Raw genomic sequence first — 24910 nt, forward strand, 5'->3', positions numbered from 1 at the left:
AGTTCCCGGATACTATTCCGGATGAACAAACAGGAACAGAACATACTGTCGAAATAGCTCCTGAGTGGGCCCCTTCTAGCGTTTGAGAGCTAGTTGGGGCAGATGGTATGCCGGCAAACAGTGTTGGAGTGACAACAGGAAGTTCTGTCGTTGCTGTGTCGGATGACATAGTCCTAGATGTCGAGGGTTGTTCAGACATTTCTAGTCTATTCAAAAGATTGCCTAGCGATTCTACAGGAGCTTCCGATGATGGTAGACTAATTTCTGATGAAGAAGGATATAGAGTTATCCCGACTCCAAATCGGGATGGAGTATGTTATCTCAAAATCAAGCCCTGATAGGCTGCTGGTTAGGTTGACTTCAAGTAACTATTTCAAACCTACTTTAGGCTGAGGCTTAGCCTCCTTAGCGTAAGAGGGCTCTCTCAAAGGGTTAATGATATTGATTAAAGATATGGATAGATGGCTAACTCTATGGTTTGGATTTTATATGTTTGTAGATTGGAAGATGGAGACTTGCTACCATTGGGCTATGGAGTCAGTGACAGAGATAAGGACAACAAATAGCTCTTCTTATAAAACTGAGGCTTGTATATACTTCAATGAAAGAGTGACACATTCAATATAACAATGAACTCAACCTTACATGGAAGTCAGGGCATTTAGCATTTAAACATTCAGAACATAAACTCATAGGGGACCACACAGTTTATAAATGTATACAGGAAGTCAGAGCACATTCAGTGAATTCTGAGTGATTATACATCCATACCACTGTAATAATTAAGAAAAGGACAACATCACATATTCTGAACATAAAAAATCCTTCATGAATCCTGAGAAGTAAATTCAAGCATGTATTACTGAAAATGAGTCTTACATAGGCCAAATACAAGCTTTTGCATAAAATTTCCAACCCTTTGTACATTAGATGTTCTTCTATATATAGAGCTCTTTACATAACTGAGATTCCTCCTCCAGCATGAGGGGAATTCGAATTCATCCTACTATGACACCTATTGATACATAAAACTAATTATTAAATGCAAATGGCACCTAACTAGCAGTCCTAGAGACCTAATACAACTAGGAGTGTAACTCCTTATCATGATTCAACAACCTTATCTAAGCATTTAAAGCATTATTTGACAACTTGCAACCTCAAGAAGTCGAATTTGGTGAAGCCTCCCACGTGGTCATCTGACTGCTGAAGACAAACCCTAGAAATTAGGGAACATGTTTCCTTGTTTTTAGGTTTAGGATCCCTGAAAATTGGCACTTGGGACAGAGCCTTTATCTCTTCATCCATGACACATTTTATGAAACTGAAGGACGTTTTTGTAGCCCATGTTGTCCAGAACAAAAACCTCTCCTGGTTTTTTAAAACATTTCTCCAGCTGTCCAGAAACTGTCCTTGAAAAACACGTGGCAAACAGGAAAAATCCGTTTTCTGAAAGTAGGGTCTCAATGAAAGCTTAGTATCTCCCAACTGAAAACACTTATGAATAAAGTGAGATAGGTTATTGTATCTAGAGAGTTTATGAAGAGAAACCTCCATCAGAATTCCAAAATACATCTTCTTGTAACCAGAAACGGATCTTGAAAAAGACTGCTAAAACTAGAAGACAAAGCTTGACTTTCAGCAGTTTCGTAGCGCAAGTTTAACCATAAATTTCTCCCACCTAAGAATGGAATTGAAGAAACTGAAAGAGGTTTATGTAGTGCAGCACGTTAGGAAGAAAAGCCTCTTTCATTTTGCAAAATTAAGTTCTCGGCTGCTCAGGAAAGCTTTTGGAAGTTAACTAGTAAAAACAGTTTTTCTGCTAAAACAGGCTGCTACAGGGGTTTCGTAGCGCGCTACGAAAACTCCTAGTTCAGTGATTTCGTAGCTACTTTCAAAATTTCTCCAAAATGATGTGATATATGACTTATAAACACCTGGTAAGACTTCTAAAACATGGAATGAGGCTGTCAAACATTATTTGGAAAAGAGATATGATCTTAAAAGACTTCTAACCTTATGACCTAACCCTTAAAGCATGAAATGACCTAGAGACCCTTTAACACCATGACTAGAAGAAGGGTTTGTAAATGAGAATGACACTAATTGTGATGAGATGACTCAAAAATTATAAGACTATGACTAGAAACAAGGCAACTTTCCAAAGCTTAGAGACAAAGATTTTAGGGTGATAACAGAGTACTAGATGGAGGATCCTCCACAATCTCTTCTATAGCAATCAGACCAAGTGGAAGAGGTAGTCCGCCAGGTCCGTAAAATATTTCTGGTGCTGAAGAAGGTATAGAATCTACAGCGATAGATGTTTGGGGAATAACACCTTCCGAATTAGCTGTTGATGGAGCTGGTTCAGTAATACAAGTGTTTACCTTCACACTAGGATCAGTTATACTATCCTTTGGTGGCTGCTGAACTTCTTCTGTAAAGGCAGGGATACTAGAAAATTTTGGAGCAACCAGAGTCTCCGATGGTGTTGGAACACTTGTTCGAACTTTACCAGGGGATTTGGAACCGGTTAAACGAGTTCGCTTTGTCCATAATAATTTCGACTCTGGAGAAAAAGACGGTTGACTCGTAAGCCTCCGCGAATGACGGGGTTTCAAATTGACTTTCTTCCACGATTGCGGATTACTCGATCAACTAAAAATAAAGGGGAAGAATGTTTCTGAATTAAATGAATTTTAGACGCTTTGACACAACTTGTTTTTTCAATTTTTAAGAGTCGAGAAAAAACAAAAGATGACTCTAGTCACCTTCGATTTTTAATGAGCTTGAAGTGACAAGTGCTCAGATGGACCTTTTCCTTTACGGGGTCTGAAAAGGAACGAAAGGGACTACTCTGGAAATCTAGACAGAGGGATTACCAAACCAATCGCAAAACTGTAGAATACTTTTTACGGTACGGTAGTCAATCTTCCCGAATGCTGTGTTCAGTGCATTGCGATCGATAGGGAGGCAGACACAGCTTCCTATGGATAAAGGATATAGCCTATTGTGGTCTCCCAAAATATACTCGACGGTACATGGGAGCACAAGTCTGTACTGGCACTTATCGTCTCAAAGTGGAGGAATCACCCAACCAACAGTGAAAACAACAGTTACCAGGCGCCGGAATACGTCTCTAGCCTAGACTTCTAGATGTTGTGCGTTAGGTTCCAAAGCGTTTTTAGATTCATTAAATTTATTTTACAGTTGATCTTGCTTAAGAAATTTGCGTTTCAGGTTCACCGCGTGATGTAGATGTACAATTCCTAAAATGCAATCTAAGATGACAAACAATCGTTTAATCTTCTTTTTGCAATGAAAATCCTAGCTACTAAGGAAAGAGAGATGGCGTTCTGTCAACAAAGAGCAGAGAGCACACACTATATGAACTGTCCTAAATCAAACCAACAAACAATCTAAATGCAAATGCACATGCATGTATTTGTTTTCAGCCTTCTTAATGTGTGAATGATAAAAGAAAGCTAAGCGCAAATCTAAATTATTTTTTCAAAGCGACAATTACTAACAAGCTTTTTTTCAAAACAAAAATGAAGACAATGACGACACTTTGTTATTTGGAATTGAAAACTTGCTTTCGACACTTGAAAAACTACTAATTCAAATCAAATACAAGAGTAACAGTGTAATCGCCTATCAAGAACAATCAGATTCTCTTCTATGACTGAAAACGACACTTGCGACACTTTCAAATCAAGAAACGACAGTATAATTACGCTAGTTCTATGTAAAGGAGAACGGAAAATGGCTCAAAATACATAAAAACATTTACAGTTCTTTTCAAAATGGAGGCAGAATAGTGGCAAGGAAGCGGGTTTCAACAGAGGTGTACTGACTACAGGCAGCAAAACTCCTGAATAGAGCTGAAAAGAGTGAACATAGAAGCTAAAATCTAAGAGCAGAAGAGGTCTGATCAGCGCACCTATAGCACAGGGAAACTGAAATGCAACGCACCTACTACACTCGGGAAGTGCGATGCATTCAGGTTTCAAAGAAGAGACAATGCGATGGACCAGGGATGAGACTTTAACTAGGGTCCGAGTCACAGTTTGTAGCTCAGTTCAGGGATTTAGGCCGAGCAAGTGGTAATCAGTAAATGAATCACAGGGGTAGATCTAAGGGGGTTACTAGAGCCACCACAAGGGCAATTAGAGAGCTTGTAAATCAATTGTTTAATTCATAAACAAAACCCGGAGATAGACTGAAGCAGCATTGATCTACTTTTCACTTGCATAGAAAATGCAGTTCGAAGGCTAGCTGGCTTGACTTCAGGCTCCGCTGTAAGTTTATAAAGTAAACAAATGTAGATAAACAAACAATCTATTCGCTCCCCAGTGGAGTCGCCATTTTGTTATCGAGAAATCTAGTGTCTATGCAGAGTTGCTAGTCCCACTAAGGCTGGTAGCTACCTTAGAAACAAACAAATTAAAACTACTTTCGTTTTCCTTTATGAGAAATAGATAAGAGGGGAATAAGGAGACCAACCTCTGTCTTGCGCTTGGTTCCTTGCTCGATTCCTCTCCCTTCTGAGAGGTCTTTGCCACTCGCTTCCTCGTCTACCCACCTTCAAAGAGCACCTGTAGAATCAAAGCAGCATAACACTATCCAAGAACATAGATCTATTATCATAAACAATATGGGACCAGATATATATTGACCACACAAATGCATATAACATCAATTATACAAGAATGTGGAGGAAAACTTGAATAGCTTTATTGATAATCAAGAAAGAGCAAAGAGGATTACAACCAATTGTTCTGACCCAACATCATCCTCTCAGCAAGAAAGCCCTTCTTCACCTCATGAAAAGCTTAGATAACCCAACAATATGATATTGCACCAAGAAACCAACAACACTTCCTTACAAGATACAAAATTCCAGCCTCTGGATCTCTGGGATGAGGGATCCATATATAGATGTTTGCAAGGAGGGTGAGTCAGCTTTTGAGATTTGATTAGTGTCCTCTCTCTGATAGTTCTTGATTCCACTTGGAGATTGATGATCTCTTACTCATCCCTGGGCGAATGCAGATAGGAAAGTGTCACAGGAGAAGTTTCTGGAAGATTCCATGATCCTCCACCTTGTGGATTGACCCTGCCATTTGTCCACTCTTGCCCATCGCACCCCATAGAAGGGCTTTTCAACATGCATCGCACCTACTGTGTGTATTTAGGTGGGATGCAACGCACTTTGACCATGGAGCAGGTGAAATGGTCCAGTTTTGACTAGTTCTGAGTAATTTTTCATGGAGAACTTCTGGGAGATGCTGTAATCAGTTGACCTTGTCCTTTTAGGGGTTGGAACAACACCTTTAGGGACTTAGGAGCCCTTGGTTTATGGATATTTATGATTGGGGTTGCAGTGCCCAAAAATGTCTATAACACAGAGGCCATGAAGATTAAATACAAGCTGGAAAAGAAGTAGAGAGGCTACATAATTAGTAGCATTCAAGACAAAGGTGTGCATGTAGCCACCCAGTTGCTGGCTGGGAAGGTGATGAGAAAATTCCGTGGCAATGAGGTATCAGCGATAGTCATCACACTGGCTGAAAAATGCGCGGAGGGGGTCCAATTCAACTTGGCCGAATTCCTCTGTGAGGAATTCCTAACTAATTGGAAAGAAGCTCAAGAGCAGGGCAAGACCTTCCACTATGCATTGTTGCTCTTGTTTATCTTATTGGTGACCGGGGAACTGCCTGAGGATAGTCAATTCCTTCCTCTTGAACAGGACTTGCCAGAGGCAGAAAAATATGCATTGCTTTGGGCTACGAAGGATGCCACGAGGATCTGCGAGACCAAGCTCCTCTGGGTGCTCATGGAGGTGAGCATTTGGATGTGGATCAACAAGAGGCCATGCCTATCCCCCACAGTCTACAACAGTTTGCGGATCTTTGCAGACTTCAAGGCAGATATGCACAATGTGTATATTAGGGCACGTAATGATTCGAGGCAGAACTGGACCAAAATTCCATTCATCGTGATTGATGATGCCATTTTCGCTGTGCTTGACTGATGGCCTCATGAGTGGCACACCCCAGATCTTGTGGCGCGCGATAAGATAGCGATACAAAAACAGAAGGATGCCACCAAGCTTCTGGCTCAACAGAAGTGCAACGAGCAATTGGCCACGGAGGTAAGGGCTTTCTGCGAGGCAGTAAAGGCCGCCGCAGAGCAGACCAAGGCCGCCAAAAAAGTAGCAACAACACAGGAAATAGGGGCCACCATGACACGGGAGGAGGGAGGCCCGGGCTTGACCACGGGACAAGGAATAGAGGACACAACGAAAGGTGCAGACCCAAGCACTACATCTACACAACTGAAATGACCGCGCGGTACAGGATGAGCAAGCCCACGAAAGAAGACCAAGGTTTCCAAACTGGGCAGTGAAACTATTACACTGACAGAGGGTGACCTCTACGACATTAGTGACGCAGTTCAAGAGGTCTCTAGGGAAGCACTCCATGAGGTGATGATGGAACATCAGAATGTGTTGGGGGCCCTCAGGGCCCAGCTGCAAGAACTTCAGGTGCGACCCCCATAGGAGGGAACCGTAGCCACCTACAGTGCCACAGGTACATTCACAATGGAGCAGTTGTTGTGGGCCAAAATGGCTAACACCGTCATCCTACCAGAAGGAGCATTCGCAATGGAGTAGTTGTGGCAGGCCAAAATGGATAACACTATCGTCCTGCCAGAAGGAGCACTAATAGAAAAAATCACGGAGGACAGAGCCGCGGTGGGCCGGATCAAGGGACTTGGCCTAAACTTAGTTGCCCTTCCATAGGATACATTATACCAGTTCCAGGACAGAGGGACAACAGAACTCCGCGCTAGGGAAGGACGCGTAGTACAGATGCTCAGTGAACAACGAATCAACATTGAGAAGCTTAGTCAACAATGCGATGAAGTGTTGGCATTCTGCGCAAGCACTTCATCGCATTGTAGACTAAGCTTCTCAATGTTGATTCATTGTTCACTGAGCATCTGTACTGCGCATCCTTCCCTAGCGCGGAGTTCTGTTTTCACTCCGTCTTGGAACTGGCTTAATGTATCCTGTGGAAGTGTTACACTAAAAAATGTCACCTTGACTACTTACAGTTAGTATGGCTCAAATCAACAGTCATGCTACCCTCTTAGGCAAGTCTCATGCCTCTGTTATCCATCTCAAACTCAAAGAAGAGAGAAAGTCTTGTAAAAACTATGTTTATCTCTGGGGTCGCAGGTTCTCTCTAGCCTTACCTGCGGGGACGCTGACCATGTTCACAAAATCTGCATCCATGGACGCTCTGTATGTTAAGGGACAGGTGCGTCCCTCTGTAAAAGGCAAAATGCGCGAGTTTTATCTTGAAAAAGTTACTTGTGGTTACTTCTAGAACATTCTAGAGGTCGGTTTGATGAAATGGATGCGCCTCCAGTTGGTTCATGTATCTCTATTAAGGGGGAACTTATCCCATCAATAAGGGAGCTATCCCACCCATAGAGGGGGATGATCCCATTGATAGTGGACCTGAATAACCTCTTTATAGCACTATAAATAAAGGCATTGAGCCAGAAGGAGAAGAGGTTGGAACTATACATTTTCTTTGGGTAAATGCTGCAGGATTTAGGTCTTCCATTAGAGCCTTTGTGAGGAGAGATTGTCTTCACTTGATTCTACTTGGGAGAGGGTGAGCTTTGTCAAAGTAGAGGAAAACCCTTGATGGACCCTGGGAGGAACTTGCACAACACCAAGGCCAGGTTGTAAGAGTTTCTTTGTTTCGTTATTAATACAAACTGGTTTATTTTTCTCAATAGCTTGTGTTAATGAGTTATTTCATGTGTTCCTTGGTTTGCATGTTGAATATATGTTTTATTATATGAAATGCAAGTGCTTGGTAATTGTTTGATTGTTTGTGGTTGCAGGAATTGACTTGAAGGAGGAGCTCATCCGGATCGTCAAGAACGGACTTCAACCACACAGCGTTTTGGAATAAGGTAAGCCTAAACACTTGTAGTTTTCATGTTGTAAAAGGTGTATTTAGAGAAAGATCACTCCATTTTGTCTTGTTTGTCATTAGAACGTCTTAGACTTCTAGGAAGGTCAGTCGTGTCCGCACCCTTGACAAATTCCGTGTGACAAATTGGCGACTCCGCTGGGGAATCCATTAATGAGAGAGCCTTTTCCTTTATATGAACTTTGCTTTGAGAAAATCATTTTTATTTTCTGGTTTTTGACTGTGAGAATTAGTATTTGGGTGGCTTAGCTTTAGATTTAGTTAGATTTGGTTTTTCTTCATTTTTCCAGAAGGACGCACCCTCTGAGTACTGCACAGTGCGTCTTTGGACGCGCTGTTGCCGTCCGCACAGAGCGGGGCCGCACCTGTGACAACGGGTTACCTGCGTCTTCCTGTAAAACTTAAGAAAATTCCATTTTTGCTTTAAATTGCTTTTAGATTTTGTTTTTCCTTAGTGTTTTCTGCCCGGATCCTTTAGTACCCTGTCAAGAATTTTCACCTGAACTAGTTTTGTGAGCTTTGAGTGTTTTAGTGGTTTTCAACGAAGTTTAGATCTAGGGTTTGATTTTTGGAAAGGCTTTGTAGTGACTTTGATAGTAGAAAGTTGTCCAGCCTTAGATTCTCTGGTTAGTCAACCTTCTTAGAAGTCGGGCCTGTCGTAAAGTCTCCTTTTGTGAGCAACTTGCCATTTGAGTTGTTTTGGGTCAAATTTCGATTTGCTTGTTTATAAAGTATTGATTTCCATTTTACAAAAAGAACAAAAAGATTAGAATTTTGTTTTGACTAGTTTTTGGTTCTGCAATAAGCTAGTCCTTGATTTGATTGTGATCAAGTAAAACACCTTAGAAATAATCATTGTTAGTTTTGGCCTCGTTAAGATTGCTTAGAATAAATTTGCCTTTAGTTTGCTTATGAGTGCATTTTCATAGATTTTAAGAGTTGTTAAGATTGATTTTTGGTTATATTAGATTTATTTGCTTTATTAAAAGAAAAATACAAAAACATCTTCTTAAAAAGTCTTGTTTCAAGTAGCTTTTTGTTTTTGAAAGAAGAAAAGAGTTTTTTCGTGCATGTAAAGAGAGGTTATGTTTTTATGCTTGGAAAAGACAAACGAATTGTTTCTTTGATTGTCTTCAATTAAGAAGTTGCTTTTATAAAGATTGCATTCTCTCAACTTTTTAGTTAAGCAATTCATCGAAAAAGTAAAGTAGTGGATAAATCATTCTAGGTGCATTTTGTAGTGGTTTCGAGTCGAGTCAACACACCACTTGGTTTCACTTCCATCACCTTTTGACTTAAGAAACAACCTTAAAAGTAACGCTTAAATTAAAATCAATCTAGTAATCTTTATTTTTCTAGGGCTCTGAAGCACCAACATAGCTTAGGCTAGGGTCTTGGAGTAGGTGAGTACTTAACTCTCCAAGACTACAAAACCAAACAGATAGTCTATCTTGAGTAGAACAAATCCAATTGTTTCAGTTACATTCTGGGAAAGCTCCTCTTAAAGGAGAAGCACGAGCTCGTGTCCGAACCAGTGAGGGGATCATTCCTCCCTCGTTGGGAACGACGCCAGGCAGTACGTATTACAAACGGTAAACCTCGGATTAACCATTGTCGAGGAGCCAGGGGTCACTTATCGGTAAACCTTGGATTGTTGTCAAGGAGCCGGTAAGGGGATTGGAGCTTGCTACTCTGCCCTTGCGTGCTGTCGGAGTTTAGACTGTTCCCCCAGGTGTAATTGTTCTGATTGGTAACCTTAGTGGCCATAATATCTAGGATTCTACCCAAGGTGACGGTGGAGGGAAGGTCCCACTGTACCTGGAGCAGACGTCGGTTATACTCACTTGGATTTTCTGGGGGGTTCGCTTCACTTCGAGACGGTTAAAGTGGAGGAACTTGGTCCAGTCTATTCATTAAGCAGGTTGCCGGGGTAACTGTTCCACCCACCATTTCTGTACTGAATCCTGCGAGGTTGGGCCTAATCACCAACTAGCGCTTTTGGTCCGGAAGACTACTGTTTGTGTGTGGTTTGACGCTCTAGATTATTTAGGCGTGTGCTTCAAATTTGTTTGGTTCTTTAGAAGACTTTAGGTGGTTTGATTTGAAATTTTTTACTTTGTTTTCGTGTGTTGTAGTTAAAATCTTTAATTGTGGCGGAATTACCGAGACAGTCCCGTAGACTTCGGGGCAAGTCTCCTGAGATTGTTACCGGAATAGATTTGTTAAGAAAACTCCGTAAATCGCGGGGTGAATCTCCTGAAGACATTCCGGGTCATTTAGAAGGGTTAAAGGTCCTTGTAACTCCTCCTAGTGGCAGTAGAGTAGGATCACCTGAAGAAGGAGAGTTTTCCTTGGTAGTCCATCCAGATTACCAAAGTTTAGAAACAGGTTACAATCCCGAAGCTGTTACAGTTTCCGAGCTTGCTGGTAGTTTTTCATCTGCCAGTGAAACAGGCGAAGAACCTGAAATTTCCGAACCTGTTACTCCAACTCCTAGTGTTCCTGATTCACCAAGAATAGAAAGAATTATCACCGAAAATCTTCCTGTTGGATTAATTTCTATAGAAGAACTTGTTCCAGAGGAAGAAATAGGCGTTTCTGATTCTGAAGATCTAATTACCCTTGATCTAAGGGAGCGTGAATCCATCTTTTACAGTCCTCCTAGAAGTGAATCTTGGTACCTTGCATTAACCAATTTTTTAGACAACTCAGTAGGTTTTTCTACACCTCGTACTCCAGTTCCACCTAGAGGAATTCATTCTCCTGTAAATATGTCTGGTCAGTCATCTGTGTTTTCACAAAGTCCTGAATCATTTTTACATGGTGGTCCTTCTGTTCCTACTGGGTATCAATCACTTTCTGGTACCTTTGCGGGAGCATCTCCTCAACCCATTGATCATGGGTTATTAGTTGGAAACAGTGGTAATGTACCATTGAGTATAGGTGACGTTTATATGATGTCAGGTTCAACTCCCATTAACCAACCTCAAGGTGGCCAATTGCCGCCTGGGGGGCAACCTTCGTTAATGCCTGGGGGGCAACCTCAAGGTACTTCATTCGTGACTGGGGGGCAACCTCAAGGGTATCAACCCTAGCCTCAATATGTACCCCAAAGTCAACCTCAGTATCAATATCAACCTCAAGGATGGCAACCTCAAGGATGGCAACCCCAAGGGTATCAACCCCAAGGGTATCAACCTCAAGGATACCAACCTCAAGGTCAAGGTCAACCCCAGTATTCGTATTTACCTCAAGGTTATCAACCTACGGGTCAATACCCGGGTCAAGGTTATCAACCACCTCAAGGGCAATCATATGGGACTGCACCTTACAGTTATCAACCCTATCCTCAATACGGCTATGGATCTCAGTATCCTCAACCTGTTACGAGTCAATACCCTGGAATGTTAACATGGGATCCGTCACAGGGTCAACAGATGTCGCAACCAAGTATACAGTCGGTTCCTCAAGCAGGACAACCTGCAGTTCCTGGTCCACCCCAGCAACCGCAACCTGTCCAGTCAAGTGTTCAGACCCCTGTAACTTCTGTAGTTACTCAGCCGCCAATTGCACCTGGTACTCCACCTCACACGGCTGCAGCAACTACCGCTTCATCTACCATGCTTACTTCTGGAGTATCGGCAGCTCCGGTTTCTACTGTCCCTGTAACCACCCCTCAGACATCTGTACCGTTGTCTGGACCTACGGTTCAAACCACAGTCCAGATGCCTGCAGGCCAACCTGGTACAAGTACGGTTGTTACTACTCAACCTCAATTTGTTCAACCTCCGTACCAGGGACAGTATCAACCTGGGCAAGCTGCCCAACAACCGGTTTACCAGTATCAACCGTATCCTGGGTACACTTATCAACAACCTCAGCAACCCCAGTACGGTCCGGTTAATCCTGGTTTTCCAGGAGGATATAATATCCCAAATGCGACTCCTGTTCCTAGTTATCCTGGATATCCTCCTCCTGGGGCTGGTATTGTGACTCAGAATTTTAGAGATCCTAACCGGCAGTTACCGTTTATTGCGACTTTAGATTTACCCGACTTGACGCGCCTAACGAACGATCCAATTCAATATCTTCAGTTCTGGCCGCCAATGCCAAATAAGTTGCCCAGCGATATACCCAAGTTCGAAGGTAAGTCTGGAGAGGATCCGTCTAATCACGTGATGACTTATCACCTCTGGTGTGCATCAAATTCCATCTCAGATGATTCCATCTGCTTACGTCTTTTCCAGCGTACACTCATTGGTCTCGCAGCCAAGTGGTACATTGAGTTACCACGGGCCTCTTTTTACAACTTTAGCCAGTTAGCTACCTCGTTCTTAACTCATTTTCAGTTACCAGTCAGATATGATAATGGTACAGAATTATTAACTTCGCTAAAACAATCGACGTCCACGTACATTTCTGATCACATTCATGAGTGGAGACGTCGAAGAAGATTAGTGAAAGTTTTTATCCCGGACCAAATCTTAGCTGAATGGTTTGTCAAATCATTATTACCAAGAATTACTGAAGATGTAGCTAAGGCCGGGGTAGTTACTGAGGAGCAAGTCATTGCTCAGGCACAATACCTTGACTTAGTTTACACTCAGTCGGGTACGTTACATGAGAAAATTCCGGATCTTCCAAAGTCAAACCAAATCGCTGCTGCTCCTTCGGGATCTCATGCCGCTGATGGTATGATTGGTATCGTGACTACGAAGAGTAAGAAGAAGTCTTCCAAGGCCTCCAATACTCCAATTATCACTTTGCATGATTCTCCGACAGGAGAGTCTTCTCCTCCTGAAATTACCGCCGACATTCACGCTGTAGAGTCATCTACGGCCAAATCAAAAAACGGTGGAAAGAAGAAAGGAAAGAAGAAGGCTAAAGCAGACAAGGCTCCAAAGGAGAAAACGGAAAAGTCGGAAACCAATGACGAAAAACGCAAACCTCGATATCCTTGTCTTATTTGTGAAGAAGATCATTTTACGAGAGACTGCCCTCATCGGGCCGAGGTAGTGAAAATAGTCAAAGGTTCTCCCACTCCTGCTGTGTTAAAAAATCCATTTCCAGAGCAGGAGAATAAGATGATAGGTTCTTCTTCGAATGCCAGTGAAGAACCCATTTTGATGATGTCTCATGTCAGGATTGCGACTCGATCGCAAGATTATGGTAGTAAGGCTCCTGTTGATGGTAAGGAAGCAGAATCTTCTCACTCTAACCCATCAACCTCAGCTCCTGGTTCCGATCCACTACAGATCGAAAAACCTAACCCAGACTTAGTGATTAAGCCGCCCGCCAAGGGTGTACTTCGAAGGTCTGCTTTCAATCCACATGCGAGAGCAGCCCAGAATTACAACATTGTTGAAGACTTAGCTGTTTCACCTTCAGCAATGTCGGCACTCGAAGTGCTGCAATCATGTCCAGCGCAACGAAAATTGCTTTTGTCGGCTATTGGAGCTGTCGATGTTCAGGACCCGAACCTAATGATCTTTGATCTAGAAAGTAGTACACCGCGTCTCCCCCATCAAATGGCTTTCCAAATTCCAGTGATAGTCAAAAACAGGCCTATTCATCGGACTGTGATTGATGAGGGAGCTTCTACGTGTATTATGTCGATTCAATGTTGGAGATCGCTTGGTTCTCCTTCGTTGAACCAATCCCCCACCATCCTTAAGGCCTTTGATGGCCGTGGGTTCCGTCCGTTTGGTATTCTACAAGAATTGCCTATAGGGGTCGAAGGTAAAACCGTTAGTCTGGATGTGGAAGTGGTTGATGCCCCTCTAGACTACAACCTTCTTTTGGGTCGAAGTTGGTCATATGCTATGACAGCGGTCGTTTCATCGGTCTTCAGAGTCATTAAGTTTCCACATAACGGTAAGATCGTGACTATTGATCAGCTGACATACTTTTCATCCGACCCAACCTCTTCAGAAACTATCCAGCATGTTGGTAAAACGACAATCCCTTATAGGGACATTGGTGTAGGTTTAGTTAAGGATTCCGGTTTACTGGGAACTTTTCCTCTCCCTCCACTCAATGCAGACCCTTCGTTTGCAACGATTCATATGATCACGTCAGAAAACATTATTTATGATGATCCTTGGTATGTTCCCTCTGACTCTGAGCTAGACTCACTCGGTGATGTTATGCCGTTGAGTCCGTATGAGATTGCTTATGAAGCTCTTATGTCTTTTACCGATTTCCATTCAACCGAAACCGACCAAATGAATGTGGTCAGTGAAGAGTCACTTTTCACCTCACCCTTAGAACGGATAACGTTTCCCGAAGAAGTGTCATCTGACGAACAACTTCGCGAAATCCTAAGTGTAGATGATCTACCATGGGAAGATCTCCATCACAGATCTTCGTTTTTACCTAAGGATGATGCATTTGAAAACGATTTTTCATCTATCTTTACCGCTGAATATGTCAAAGACGCTCAGGATCCAACGAAACATTCTGATTCAGAGCTGAATTTAGGGAATATTTCTCGTACTGTTCCCATTGATATTTCAGTGAAGCCCGGAATCGAGGAGAACATTCATATAGGTGCCGCATGTACTGAAGAAGAAATCCAAACTTACAAGGCCCTATTCCAAGAATTCCGCGACGTGTTTGCCTGGTCTTACGAGGAAATGCCGGAATTGATCCTGCCATTGTTGTTCATGAAATCAAAACCTACCCGGATGCTAAACCCATTCGGCAACGGTTGCGTCAGATTCACCCTCGAAAAGCGGCTGCGATTAAAGCAGAAGTCGAAAAGCTGTTGAAAGCAGGTTTCATTTATCCGATCCCGTTAACGGATTGGGTATCGAATATTGTTCCCGTCAATAAAAAACAAGGAACAATAAGAATCTGTATCGACTATAGGGATATCAATCGAGCTTGTCCAAAAGACAACTATCCTACGCCTTATATCGATCAAATTATTGATGATTGTGCCGGAAGTGAGATGTTTTCCTTCATGGATGGTTTCTCAGGCTATAATCAAATCAATATTCTACCTGCCGATCAACCAAAAACGGCATTCATTTGTCCATGGGGGACATTTGCTTATTGCAAGTTACCTTTTGGACTTAAGAATGCCGGGGCCACTTTTCAACGGGCGATGTCTTATGCATTTCATGACATCAAGCACATTGTGCAACCCTATCTCGATGATTTGCCTGCTCATTCTTTACAACGAGCTGATCACCTTGTCCACCTACGAGCAATCTTTATGAGGTGTAGGCATTATCGGATTCGGTTGAATCCCCACAAGTGTGTTTTCTGTATAGAAACAGGTCGATTGCTGGGATTTGTTGTTTCAAAAGCCGGCATTCGCGTCGATCCCTCGAAAGTCGAGGCTATCATCAAATTGCCTCCTCCTTCGAGTTTGCGCCAACTCCAAAGTTTGCAAGGGAAAGCGAACTTTTTACGCCGATTCATCCCAAACTACGCCGAGGTCACTAAAGGTTTTACACGGTTGTTGAAACAGAACGCACAATTCTTTTGGGACGAGATTGCCCAACAATCTTTTGATGCATTAAAACACGCGTTGACCCATGCACCGTTATTGCATCCTCCCAACTACAACCAGGACTACTTCTTATACCTCGCAGCTTCGCATTCCACCATTGGAATGGTGTTAGTTCAAGAAGATGAATTCAAAGCAGAGCATGTGATATATTATCTTAGTAGAACCTTAAATCCCACTGAGTTAAAATATTCGCATGTGGAGAAATTGGCCCTGGCAGCCGTTCAAGCTGTCCAGCGTTTTCGTCACTACATTCTTCTCCGCAAAACTACAGTTATTTCGGATTGCAACCCTATGATTTATATTTTGACAAAACAACTGCTAGGGGGCAAGTACTCTAAATGGATTGTTATCCTGCAAGAGTTCGACTTGGAGTTCGAGAAGTCCAAGTCTAAGAAATCTTTAGTTTTTGCGGAATTGATGTGTGATTTCCCGAGTGCTGACACAGAGACTGTGGCAGAGGAGTCCATTGCGGACGAATCTTTGTTTCTTATTAGCACTTTAGATCCGTGGTATGGGGATATAATCATCTATCTCCAAACCCAAACCTTTCGGCCTGAAGCTTCCAAGGAAGACCGTCGAAAAATTCGGTTTCGATCCCAGCAATACAGAATTATTGGAGATACACTTTATCGCCGGGGGCAGACTTAGTTTTTCGACGTTGTTTAACTCACGAAGAGGCTGAGAGAGTTTTGAATGATTGTCACTCTGGAGCATGTGGCGGTCATATGTCTGGGTATGCCACAGCTCAGAAGGTGTTGCGCGCTGGCTATTTCTGGCCGTCTATGTTTAAAGATTGTATCCTTGCTGTCAGAACATGCCACAACTGTCAAGTGTTTGATCGAAAGATGCGCGCTCCACCTGCTCCTCTCCACCCTATAATTGCCGCTGGTCCATTCGCCAAATGGGGCATTGACTTTATTACTTGTAACCCTCACTCGGCCGGGGGGCATGCGTATATCATCCTCGCGGTTGATTATTTTACAAAATGGGCCGAGGCGATGCCTACATTCGACGCAAGCGGCAAGACAGCTGCAGTTTTCGTATTCAATCATATCATAACTAGGTTTGGTGTCCCACAAGCAATCATTACTGACCATGGGAGCCATTTTCGAAACGTCATGATGACTGAGCTTACAAGCCAGCTTGGTTTGCGCCACGATAGCTCTACTCCTTATTATCCGCAAGCCAACGGTTTGGTTGAGTCAATCAACAAAGTTCTAGTCATCATGATTCGACGGATCATTGGTATCCATCGAACGAATTGGCATAACATGTTATTTTCGGCGCTATGGGCATATCGAACTTCAGTGAAAAATTCAACAGGTTTCACCCCTTTCCAGCTAGTTTATGGCTTAGAAGCTGTGTTACCTATTGAATGCGAAATCCCATCACTTCAAATGGCTGTCGAATTACTTCCAGCTACTTCCGAAGAGGAGAAACGGTTATTATACTTGGCTAAATTAGATGAGACTCGACGTGACGCTACTTTAGCTATCGAGACTCACGCGAAACGAATGAAAGCTCAGTACGATAAAAATGTAACCCCTCGAAGTTTTTCGGAAGGAGACCTAGTACTATTATATGATCAAGCTAACGATAAGCTAGGTGCCGGAAAATTCGTTCCCATGTGGCATGGGCCCTACATTGTAAAGCGAAAGCTAGCAAAAGGGGCTTATGAGTTAGTTGATTTTGATGGGGACTCTTTGGGTAAACCCAGAAATGGACTTTACCTAAAGAGGTATTATGCTTAAAATGATGGGTATGGAGAAATTTTTAGATAGGTTAGATTTCCTTTCTAGCTAGCAAGTGTGTTAGTTTAGTCAGTGTGCTTAGCTTAGCGAGTGTGGTTTTTCGTCATTATTCTGGCTTATCTTGGTTTTACTCTTGATATTGTAGATGTCGACGCCTCTCCAAACATACATTGGATTTGCTGATGGTGCTTGTCGTAGTACACGGAATATCTCTTCCGCAGCTTGGGTTATCTATTCGCCCTCTGACGAGTTAGTTTCTATGCATGGGGTAAGCCTCGGTCAAACAACGAATAACATTGCAGAATACAGTGCAGTGGTTGAATTATTATCCGAATCTATTTCATTTGGAATTCGACGTTTGATAGTGAGGTTAGATTCTGAACTTGTTGTATTACAGCTTAATAGAGTTTATGCCATTAGAAATCCTGTGTTATTAAGGTTGTTTTTGAGAGTGCGTCTCTTGGAACGTGAATTTGATTACATTGAATATCAACATATTCCAAGGTCTTTGAATACATTAGCAGATGCAATTGCTTCTCGAATGTTGGACAGACATTTACGATAATCATGCAAGTAAATTTAAAAACATTTCATCACATATGTTAAACAAGATAAGCCGGTAATAGTGGTATATATAGATAGAAGTGTGTTAAAAAATATATACATCGTCTTCGATCATAGGTTTAAAACACCTTATGATCGGCAAAATGATAGTACAAAAAGTCAAAAATGTCACATGTGACTACAAAAGTGACTAGTCAATCACTGGTGGTGCTCTCTGTACGACACCACTGCGCGGGCTACCTTACGCAAAAATCTCCTAAACGGTCCAGGGACCGCGACTACGAAGCGCTGAAGCCTGATAGGAATGTCGTCCATAGTAGTCTCAGGTATATCTGCCGTGAGACGCTCTAGATCATGCTCCAACTCAGCTAGTACTTCTGCTGTCGCATCCTGTGGGGCCGGTACCGGTGCAGCTGGATGTAGTCTATCATAAGGCCGGAGGTTGGCTGGACGCTGTGGACCAACATCTGCATTTTGAAAGATTTACTATTAGTTTTGAGACGATATATATAAAAAATACAAAAAATACATAACTAGAAAACTTGTGAAAATAAAAAGTACCTCTGTCGTCCCATTGTTCTCCCTGTGGAAGAACCATGTCCGGATCACCTCTGAAATCCATTCCGGCATACGGAAAGTCCTGTATCACAAAAAGCTGGCCCTCTAACCAGTCAAAATAACTATCTGAGAATCGAACTACTGTCGCGCCCTCGTCAGGATGCCGGGCCATCACCGCAACCCATCGTATCAGCTTTGGCTGCCGAGGACCCAAGATATCAACAGTGAGTTGCTGAGGGATCAGCATTGGAATTCTCTCCAAGGCAAAGCTCACGACTATAGGCCCATATCCAAAAGTCTTTAGTCGTCCGTTCTTTGCCTTGGTCAGTTGGCTCTTCATATGAGCCGACACAGCTTCACACCAGTTGAAAATGGTGCCTTGGTAACAGTCAATTGCCATCCGCATTTGGGATCCGGAAGCAATGTGTAAAGCGGTCGCGCCGCAAATTCTGGTAACCGTGAACGCTATGACTTTGAGTTCCGGTAGAGTGATGTGTTTTATCTCTATGCCTTTTGAATGGTGAGCCCCACGTGTGCACCAATCCTCGCGGAGACTATCAAGGGATTGGCCACCCGGCCTAGTCCCCGCAAGACTGAGTTGCTCACCTCTGTTTGGCAAGCCAGTGAGAAAGTATACATCCGAGGGCTCTATCTCGAGCTGGTGCCCTCCTATGTAAAAGCATTGTTCTTGTACGTTCCATCGCTCAACCAGCCATTCCAAGAATCTTACCTGGCCCCTCATGCCCGGTATGGTCCAATATTTGTATAATCCGCATGCTCTTAGGGCATCCAGGGAAGGTTGATGATTTATTGCAGCTTCATCTTCCTCTACATGCTCTCTTTCTCTCCAGTCTAACATGATTAATGCCCTGCATATCAAAAATAGCAATTAGAAATTGATTTGGGAATTTTTGGTGGTTTTTTGAGAGAGTTGGGGTTTTGAAATGCGCGTTTCTCGGAGGACGCACCCCGGCTTTGTAGCACAGGGCGCCCGGACGCAGCTGGCCTGAAGGCGGACTGCGTCTTCCGACCGTTTTCCCGTATGAGAAAAAGTCGGGGGACGCAGGTCACCCGAAGGGCACCTGCGTCCGCCGAGAGGCGCATTCCAAAACCAAAACCCCCCCAAAAAATGAAACTAAAACCTAAAAATTGATTCTAAACGGATAGAAATGCAGAGTAGGATGTGTAAAATACCTGGATGAGACGGCGTTCGATTCCGACGGTCAGATTTTCCGCAGCGACCACGGGAAGTTTCTTGTCAAAAGCTCCTTTTTCAACCTCAACAGTGAAACGGTAAAAATGACATGGTAAAAGGTCTTTTTATAGGTTTTTTGGATGAATTAGTTCATTTTTTACCATGAAAAGATGTTTTTGAATGTATTTTTGCCTATTTTAAACAGGTATGAGTAATGTGTTGCTTTTGTGCAGGACAAAGGGATTTCGAGGGAAATTGTAATTTTTCACAAACAAAAATATCAGAGTCATCTTTTAAGCCCTTTTCTGACTCCTAAAACATGAAAAGATCGCCGAGTGTTTCTTTTTCACTCGTTAAAACGGAATTAAAAGACGGTCCCCTTTTAGCTCTTTTCTGACCGCAAAATCAGGAAAAGATTGCCGGGTTTTTGTCGTTTCGAACTCGATAAGGAAATAAAACGACGTGTCCTTGATCGCTTTTTACTTTTCAGGTTAACGACACTATTATGAAAGTACTCCTTGGTCGCAAGATCAAGCGGTTCCCCCAGGTATTATTTTATACTTTTTCGGGCTTGAGGGACACAAATATACGAAAAAGTTCAACGTGGAGTCTCCTTTAGTTTTTTCAGACTCTCTAAAAATGAAAAACGCCGAGTTTCTCCTATACTGGGCTCGTTAAACTTTTACAGTAGAGGACCTGTTCAATTACAAACAGGAACGAACCACTCCTTCCTAGGGTTCGAATTTAAACTAGGTTGGACTCGTCCGAAGGATGAGCTTATAATCAAGCATATGTTATCCTCCTCAAGCTTGTTAAAAATAAAGAGGTACTTGCCAGAAATGGTGGGGGAAAAGAGAGAAGAATGAACCTGTTTGTCACCTTTTGTCTCAGAAGAAACTTTATTACCACTCTTGAACACGACACTTTTCATTCACCTGGGTTGGGAAATCTTTTACCTCACAGTTGACCAATCACTTTGAAAGTCTTTAACCGGGTTTCGGGGATTAACTTTGAGTTATTCGTCACCAAGCCATCTGTTGTGTCGTTATGTGTTCAAGAGGTCTGCAAGCAAAACTTTCATCTGCAAAATACTTGTCATCCATTTGACCATCCCTGAGTCAGTCCTTACAGCAACATTTCTTCAACTTGAACAATGATTTCGTGTTGCGGGCTTGCCTGCAACGGGTCGCTTTCTATCGACATCGACACATTATCTAGAAAGATGACTTAGGAATCGACAGTACCTTGAAGTCTGCATGCATCAATGGCAGGTTTCTCGCCTTTGACGTCAGTTTACATCATTGACTTTCGATCAAAGGATTCCGTGAAGTGTTCGACATCAAAACATCTATTCACATTTCACGGGTTGTGCTTGGTACTTTGAGAACCATTGACATTACTGGTGGTTTCTCTCACGCTTGTTAACAGTTTACATCATTGACTGGTAATCAAGTGGTTTCTACCATGTTCGACATCGAATCATTTAATCACATGGCTAGAATCGTACCAATTCGGGAAGTAGAAGTGAAGACCCTGGATCTAGTTTCTACCATCCAGGCTGCGAGGAGTTTTGTATTCATTATCTATGTAGACTAATCATAAACAGATGGCTGCGTCCATACTGTGTCTACAAAAGTCTATTAAAATGATGTACTGCAAGATCATTCCTGTATCAGAATAGTTAGTCCATTAGTTAAAGTTTTGAATCTGAGTATGGGAATGCCTACCTCAGTGATGATATAATCTTATCCATGTATTTTGTGTTGAAAATTGCAGGTTCCAACCAGGCCATCCACAAGACAATCCTTGAAATGATAAAGCGCTTCACCCTTCCTAGAATTACAAAACCCTATTCTATTCCAGGCTTCGCACTTTAGGGGGCAATCTGTTACACTAAAAAATGTCACCTTGACTACTTACAGTTAGTATGGCTCAAATCAACAGTCATGCTACCCTCTTAGGCAAGTCTCATGCCTCTGTTATCCATCTCAAACTCAAAGAAGAGAGAAAGTCTTGTAAAAACTATGTTTATCTCTGGGGTCGCAGGTTCTCTCTAGCCTTACCTGCGGGGACGCTGACCATGTTCACAAAATCTGCGTCCATGGACGCTCTGTATGTTAAGGGACAGGTGCGTCCCTCTGTAAAAGGCAAAATGCGCGAGTTTTATCTTGAAAAAGTTACTTGTGGTTACTTCTAGAACATTCTAGAGGTCGGTTTGATGAAATGGATGCGCCTCCAGTTGGTTCATGTATCTCTATTAAGGGGGAACTTATCCCATCAATAAGGGAGCTATCCCACCCATAGAGGGGGATGATCCCATTGATAGTGGACCTGAATAACCTCTTTACAGCACTATAAATAAAGGCATTGAGCCAGAAGGAGAAGAGGTTGGAACTATACATTTTCTTTGGGTAAATGCTGCAGGATTTAGGTCTTCCATTAGAGCCTTTGTGAGGAGAGATTGTCTTCACTTGATTCTACTTGGGAGAGGGTGAGCTTTGTCAAAGTAGAGGAAAACCCTTGATGGACCCTGGGAGGAACTTGCACAACACCAAGGCCAGGTTGTAAGAGTTTCTTTGTTTCGTTATTAATACAAACTGGTTTATTTTTCTCAATAGCTTGTGTTAATGAGTTATTTCATGTGTTCCTTGGTCTGCATGTTGAATATATGTTTTATTATATGAAATGCAAGTGCTTGGTAATTGTTTGATTGTTTGTGGTTGCAGGAATTGACTTGAAGGAGGAGCTCATCCGGATCGTCAAGAACGGACTTCAACAACAGCGTTTTGGAATAAGGTAAGCCTAAACACTTGTAGTTTTCATGTTGTAAAAGGTGTATTTAGAGAAAGATCACTCCATTTTGTCTTGTTTGTCATTAGAACGTCTTAGACTTCTAGGAAGGTCAGTCGTGTCCGCACCCTTGACAAATTCCGTGTGACAGGAAGGGCAACTAAGTTTAGGCCAAGTCCCTTAATCTGGCCCACCGCGGCTCTGTCCTCTGTGATTTTTTCTATTAGTGCTCCTTCTGGCAGGACGATGGTGTTAGCCATTTTGGCCCGCAGCAACTGCTCCATTGCAAATTCTCCTTCTGGCAGGATGATGGTGTTAGCCATTTTGGCCCGCAGCAACTGCTCCATTGTGAATGTACCTGCGGCACCATAGGTGGCTACCGTTCCCTCCTATGGGGGTCACACCTGAAGTTCTTAGAGCTGGGCCCTGAGGGCCCCCAACACATTCTGATGTTCTGTCATCACTTCCTGGAGTGCTTCCATGGAGACCTTCTGAACTGTGTCACTGATGTCGTAGAGGTCACCCTCTGTCAGTGTAATAGGTTCACTGCCCAGTTTGGAAGCCTTGGTATTCTTCCGTGGGCTTGCTCGTTTTGTACCGCGCGGTCATTTCAGTTGTGTAGATGTCGTGCTTGGGTCCGCGCCTTTCGTTGTGTCCTCTGTTCCCTGTCTCATGGTCAAGCCCGGGCCTCCCTCCTCCCATGTCATGGTGGCCCCTATTGCCTGTGTTGTTGCTACTTTTTTGGCAGCCTTGGTCTGCTCTGTGGTGGCCTTCGCTACCTCGCGGAAAGCCCTTACCTCCACGGCCAACTGCTTGTTGCACTTTTGCTGAGCCAGCAACTTGGTGGAATCCTTCTATTTTTGTATCGCTATCTTATCGCGTGCCACCAGATCTGGGGTGTGCCACTTAGGAGGCCATCAGTCAAGCACGGTAAAAATGGCATCACCAATCACGATGAGTGGAATTTTGGTCCAGTTCTGCCTCAAGGAAGCATGTCACTGCGCTCTAGAGCTAGAAATTACGACAGATCTACCAGTAGGAGAGAAAATTCACAAATTTTCCAGTGGATTCTGCGAGGCAAAGGAGGAAGCAATGAGGATACAACTGGACCTCAACCTTCAGATTGCTGAACTGGGGTTAAAGGTGCAGTCATCCACACCCCTAAAAGTTAGGGAACAACACAGTGGCACTATCCAAAAAGGGTTGGAGGAAATAGGACAGGCAGTGCAGAACTATACTACTATGTTGGAAGAATCCTTCACGGTCCTCACGTCCTTACAGGAGGACCCCACCATACAGCGCGTAGAAATAGAGACGCGGGAGCTTCAAGCACAGTATGACAGTGTGCATGGAACAACACAGACAGTTGTCTTGACCCAACGATTGGAGAAGCTACAACATGTGAATGCATTGAAGGAACATGTGGATGCCACGCAACAGAAAGAGGCAGTACTTAAAGCGCGCGTCCAGCCTTGGTTTTATGAGCCCTTCCTCATCACTACTGATATCGAAGGAAAGCTCGCACAGATGAAGGTGATGCATGTTGTAAGACATGGATTTTCCCCTTATAATGAGGATTTGACCGAAAGAGTAGAGCAGGTATAGCATACGACATAATAGTGCACTGCGGACCTTTGCGCAACACAGGCATAGTTGGAGGGGCTCCGTGCCAAGATTGCTGCACCAGCAGAGTGATTCGGGAGGAGTCACGATGATTGTGTTGGGGCTTGTTGTGAATGGAATCCCCCGCAGCATGTTTGGGGGCTCAAAACCCATGTTTTGGTCTTTGATGTTGTAAAACTCTGAAAATTGCAGGTGTGGAGCATGAAGTCTAGGATGAGTCATAGGGTTGTCCACCGTAAAATATTGTAATTTAATATAAAGTTATGTATTTTATAAATAGAGTGAGGCTTTAAGTTGTAAAGGTATTGAATAATAGATAGAATAGCGAAGGCATGGTTTGAGGTTAGAGTTGGATCTGAAGTGTACTGGGTCATAGTAGTAGGAAGAGGCTCTACAGCTGAGTGCGTAGAGGCCTAGAAGAGTCCATAGCTGAGTGCACAGACCCCTGCAGCTGAGTGCGTAGGGTGGAGTTGGGTCTGTAATTGGGATTGAAAGTTAATAAAGAGAATTTTACTCTGTGCACCTGTTCTTGCATCTGTATTTTGATGTTATGCATTACTTTTACTCTGTTATTTACAGCGCGCAATTGATAAATACTTGTATGAATGCTTATATATGAAAATAATGTAAGTAATCAGCTAGAAGAGCCTAACTAAGGAAGAGTTGGGTAAATAACACAGGTCGTGTTGTGGTTAGAACTGCGTGAAGACAGTATCGTAGGACGCGGGGTGCCCATGGGTGTGCATAGCGCAGTAAGTACGAAGGTTGGACCGCGTACCAATCACCTCATATCAGACATCCCCAGGGTGCAGAAGCCTGGTTCTAGCACCCTCCCATACTACTTCAGGTGAGACCTCAGTTTGCGCTCCATGGACTGTTGCCGAAAGGGCTA

The sequence above is a fragment of the Pinus tabuliformis genome, chromosome Q (assembly GCF_031772625.1).
Source record: "Pinus tabuliformis cultivar Carrire ecotype Pingquan chromosome Q, CPIR1, whole genome shotgun sequence".
In the NCBI taxonomy this organism is placed as follows: Eukaryota; Viridiplantae; Streptophyta; class Pinopsida; order Pinales; family Pinaceae; genus Pinus; species Pinus tabuliformis.